A 6,000-nucleotide genomic window follows, 5' to 3' on the forward strand; every position below is an offset into this window, starting at 1 on the left:
AAGCATGTCTCTTACTGTGTTCGGGAAGTGCCAAGCAGCTTGCGGAGGCTGCTGCTGCAAAAAACTAGCAAATGACAGCGATGTGAAGTTAATGAGGATCAGGACACTTGGCTGTGGAGGTTTCTGGGCTGCAGGAAGGAGGGGGGCTCTCAGGAGGTCCCGATAAGCATTAGCAGTTTTGGATGCTCAGCCAAAACTTTTGTGGTTTGCCTGTTAGTACTGAGTCTCTTTTTTGTTCAGCCGTTACTTTATACTATGCGGTCTGGCTAGCAGTTGTACAACAGCATTTAAAATATACAACATGCTGTGAGACAGAATGCAGCTACCTTGTCAAAGATGCCAGCGTTAAATTACAAAGAGGCTAGTATACTCCATATATAGGATATAGCCATTTTGCCTGTAAAAGTCCAGATAGCGAACTTCTGTTATCATTGAGCTTAGGACGCAGCAGCTGCCTTGAGTACAGCAAGGGAGGGTGAGGAAAGTACAAGGAAAGGGAGGTGGATGGTCCCATTTGGGTCCATAAGCAGTCGGGCCTGGGAGAATGAGAAAGAAGAGGTTGGTGATCTTTTTTTGGAATCAGTAAAAAGGAAAGAAAAGTAATTTTATAAGGTCTCCACAGTGCTCATCACATGAAAGTGCAAGGCTTGTTTGCAGGGTGAATGTAGCAGAGACAGTGATTATGGTTTTTGAAGTGAAACAGTGAAGAAGCTCTGCCTTTAGGTGTGGGGTTTGACTTTCTGTCAATTTTTTTTGCATTTGATGAAATTGATTTCTTCTTGAACATTATTGGCTTTGAGAGAAAATATATAGAGTAGGGTATCTGAACAACAACATTGCTGTGACACATCATAATCCTTTGTGCTCTGCAACGGGTCCTTCTTTTCTTAGTAGTTAACTCTGTATTAGTGAAAATAAGTTCCATATTCTTAAAGGAGGTGGAACTAAAGATGCAGCTACCCCAGAAGCTGTGTAAGAATTACAGAGGAAAGCTTAAAAAGATCTCATAGGAGAAAACAAAGACACTAGATTAGCTTTGAACCTGGGAGTTTCCCACACCGCAAATCAAGTGCATTGTCAGAAGCAGCACAGGTGTACACCACATGTACAGGTTAAAATGTAGTCCTGAGTGCCGTGATGACAGTTCTGTGTTCATAATGTATATATCCCAAAGAGTACTTATGCATCTGTTATACATTCAGGTAGGATAGAGGTAGGGGAGTTTCCTTCTAAGTTACAATATTGTAAATACAGCTTTGCTTTATTGGTATGAATGAAATTATTCATATGTGAATTTGTCCCAGAGGTTTTTCCTTTCCTTGTAATAATAGCTGTGTAGACACCAATATTTAAATACTTATGTATCTCCCCCACTTTAAGACATGGACAAAGATTATCTTGAGACTTTGCTGTGGTCCGATAAGAGCAGCGAGGAATTCTCTGCAGGAGCAGGTCTGATATGTACTGTGGTAAGGATATAAAAGGGCTGAAAAACCCTTGGAGGTTTCACAGCTTTCTAAATGACACAGTGCAGCATAAATGGAGGAGATGGGCTAAAATAGACCAGGAGTCTGAAGAACAAAACCAACATAAAGCTGTTTATGTGACACTGCAAAAATAAAAGTAAAAACTTACTTTCCTCACCTGATACCACAGTAGGCATTTCAGCAAATTTTTTGTATGTAGCACAGAAGTTGGAAGTAGCAGATGCTTTTGGTAATTATGAAAAATCAGTGAGTTTTTCGGTTGCAATTTTGCACAAAAAAACCAGTTTGGGCTTCGTGGCCCAGGTTTAGCGAGGTCCACATAAAGCTTGGCACATGATCAAACTTTAAGGGCTGAAGCCTTTTGGGGATGTGGGGTGTAGGGGATTGCACCCTTTCAAAAAAACCACTCTGGTGCCTGTGTTTGTGAGAACCACCACATTGGGTCCTGAAAAGAAAGGAGGAAAGTTTAAAGGAGAAGAGATGTTATGCCAACTCCATAAATGAATCCCTTTTTGTTGTTTTTATTCATAGTGTGCATCTACAAGCCCTGAGTCAGCTTCAGACCAGTGTACTAGGCACTATATTCCACACTTAAGAAATAAGGTAATTGCTGTCATCAGGCTTGTTCTGGCCAAAGAAAGACTTCCCAAATTGTTCTGCCATAAGAATGCATTTGTTGGCCAGGCTGGAAATGAAAGACAATTTGCTCAAGAACCGAACACAGGTTTTGCATCAGCTTTGGTTAGTCCAAGCAACAATAATACTCAAAAAAACCCAAATCAAACCCAAACCCAACAGCAACCACCCCCCAAAAAGATAGTGAACATTGTGCTTTAAGCATCTTTGGGACTTAAAATACATGAAAGGGTTAGCAGTGAGCTGTGTGGACTTTGCTAAAAACTTGACCAATATTTACATAATTCATGTATCCCACCGAGTGACAAGCTGACAGTCAGAATAGCATCACTTCTACATAATACTACTGCAACAGGAAAAGCAAAATATTTTCTACATCCTGAATCAGTTATTTAAGCCTTCTCTACCTCCTTGGGAGTATGACAGAATCAATCAGCCAAGCTGAACAACACTGGCATTGCAAACATTTATTCATACCATCTGGTACAGAGTCAAATCCAAGTAACAAAGGCTTTTATTTTCCCACAAAGGCTGAAGGTTACATAAATGTTACCCACATACTTGTGGCATCCCAACATGTTATTCTCACGTGCTATAGAGAGATTGACAATTCCCAGACCAGAACAAGACACCCAGCCACGAAGATTCCTACAGCACAATTGCTTACTAATACCACTAAATGTACATTTTAGACCCCTCGAAGAGCATTAAATTCCCCTCGTTCCTTGTTGCACAGATAATATACATGGTCCAACATGACAGGCAACATCTCCAGTGGTTAAATGCAAAGGTAGTAGTGTTGGGTTTTTTTTACTTATCTGGGATGACCACTTACTTGAACTCACTTATGGCTCTATTTCATTTAGCTGCTCATAAATTAGCTCGGCATCCTGAACTCATGAAAGTAAATACATATTTGATGCTTCACCAGTGTACGGTCAGTCTCACTTGCTGCTTTTTTTTCATATATTCAGATGCTCACATGAAACTTGTTATCCTTCATGACAACTATAAACATTATCTGAATGAGTTTTAGGACTTAAATGTTTTGTAAGGGGTTGTGCAAAAATAAAAGTCTAAGAAATACAGATAGCCCTTCAGAAAGTTTAATGATGTGGGGTAACCTGTTAAGAAAAATGTATTTTTTCATAACTTCCATTTCAGAATCTGGTGCACCTTATTTACAGCCTTACAATTAAGACATTTATATGAAACAGCTTCAGGCTTTTAGGGCACAAAGCTAAACTGAGATCTGAAACTTAGTGCGTTTGCTCACCTGCTGCTGGTCTCTCCTATTTATGAGATGGTCTAATGGGCCAGCTCCTGCAGCAGCTCCTGTTCCATGCAGGGGGCCACATCCTGCAGGTGCAAAGCTGCCAAGGAAATTTTATATTTAAGCATTCGGGAAAATAGACCTGGTCAGAATTGTTCTTTTCCTGAAGGAAACATTAAAGGAAAATAAAAATAAAAACAGGATGGGGAGGGACTTCACGTATTTTGGGGGGGGGGAAGAAAACACAGAAAACTGTCATTTTTTGCAACAAGAAATTGATGTGTTTGACATCAAAAGTGGAAGATTTGTTTCTCCAATGTGCAGTTTATGCTTCTATTTTCATGGTTTTTTATTCAGACTGTATTTTCCATGAAAAACCCAGCACGTGCTCATTGCTTCCTGAGATGTGTGAGACATCCTGAATCTCTCTGAATGAAGGGCATTGAAAAAATTGTTATTAGGGAATATTGGCCACTCTGCTTTGATGAGAACAGAATTTTAACCACAAGGCCAGTAACATCACCGTGATATGGGAAACTGTATTCCCTAGCTCTAAAGATAAATCAGGGATGTAGCATATACTACTGATTTTTTTTGACAAATTAAAAAAAATGCTCAGTTCAATGCTTTATGAAGCTACTGAGATCACCTGATGGTAGTAATCCAAAATGGGGAAATCAGGATAAGATAGTAAATCTTTGCAATAATCCTTTAAAGCTGAGCTGTGGCCACACACGAAAGCCTTCTACACAAACCTGTTTTTAAGAAGCTGCTATGGAAATTGCCGTTCTTAAAGATCAGGTCAAGCTCAACTCTTGCCTCATTCGGATGAAGCAAGATCTGTCTCTTTTGGAAAAACTATTAATGCCTCATTTATTTGACAGTATTGAGTGTTATCTCTTAGAAAACAACTTAGGAAGTCCCAAAGCCTGATACTGTCAGAAGCTGCAAGGGCTTCTTGAGGAAGAGATCACTATATATATATATATATATATATAGGTATACCTACCCTGTTTATTTATTTATTTTCCTTAGCCAGTGAAAGGCAAACCATTATGTTAGGCATATGTCTCACCCACAACCAGAAGCATGTTTAAGAGTTTGGATTTCATAATGGCTCACAGCTTTCTAGGACAGGTAAAGCCTGGATGGCACTGCGCCCTTTGTGCCTGGGAAGGGTAAATGAGACTTTAACTTTTGCCTTGTAACAACTTTACCTAAATATAAAACCTCTTACTGTCTCTTCTACATTTTATTACTTAGTCAGTTAAATAATACAACTGGCAAAAAAAAGACCTAATTTATCCTTGTCTGACTGATTCCCAGTCACTTAAGAAAAGAAGCTGTCAAATAGAAAGCCAAATCCCATGGCACCTACACAACAGAAGAAAGCAATGGGGAATGTTCCCTGGGAGATCAAATAAGGACTCGAGCGTTTGATTTCTATAGCAAGAATAGTGCACAATTTCCAGATGTTTATGACTTTGAAGAAAAACTGGTTTAGAGATAAGGATCTCAGAAGAGCTCACACTGAGTGCCGAGTGCTGTGCATATGAGACGTGCGATATTTCAACTTCTGATCTATATAATAAAGTACAAGACATTAATTTAAGGCACCAGACAAGACTGTCTGTTGGTCATGTAACTCAGAAGTGTCTTAATGGCATAGTTTTAGACTTCCACAAAGCTAAAAAAAAAAAAAAAAAGCCCACAAAACCCCAGCCCTTTCTACAGCCATTATGAGACAACTTGGTGAAAAAATGTGCCAGGGTCCTACAACACATGTTTCATAAAATAGTCTATTATTTGGTTCATAATCATGTACTGAATGAGCTGAAAAAATCCCACTCTGATAATTTCAATTATTTCCTTAAGATGCTGTAAGTAGATAGATCAAGGTTCAGGTATAAGGGAAGACAGCATTGGAGAGCTTATCATTATTACTTTCAGTGTTTGTATTGCCGTAAAAAGAGAAGGATGAAGAGTTTTGCAGGATTGGGATAAGAACGGTAAAGAAAAAAACATTTCAAAACAAAAATCAACCTCTTTTGTGTAAACAGAAATAATTTTGCCAGAATAGTCAAAAGCAGGAAATTAATAACTTATCTGATTTTTTTTCTCTCATTTGCCATATAGGTGACAGATAGGAATGTCATATTTCCTTGGTACCTGAGCTCTAAAGCAGAGGCATCTCATCCCTAGGTGGAAAGTTCAGACAACATTGCAGAACTGAACTGGAGGGCCTGATTTTTCAGAATATTTGACTTTTATGTTTGCAGTTTGATAACATCAGTTAATTATGAAGGAATCTTTTATCATTTCTCAATCTGCTTGACCCTAAATCATGCAGTTAGACAAGAAAAGAGCAGTTCTCATAGTCTGAAATTAGAAAGAAAACTAATAATCAGATAGAGATTACTATCGGAGAGAAACACTTGGATTTAAACTAAACTGCTTCATATACTTGTGTTTAAGTACCATGAAATGTAACACATGCTTAAGTGTATCGATTATTAATCAGTCCCTTGAAATAGGCTTAAGTATATCACTTAATCAGGCCCTTGAATTAGGCCCTCAAAATAGACTTTAAGGGTTATATCCTTT

This window comes from Haliaeetus albicilla, chromosome 24 (assembly GCF_947461875.1).
Source record: "Haliaeetus albicilla chromosome 24, bHalAlb1.1, whole genome shotgun sequence".
Lineage (NCBI taxonomy): Eukaryota > Metazoa > Chordata > Aves > Accipitriformes > Accipitridae > Haliaeetus > Haliaeetus albicilla.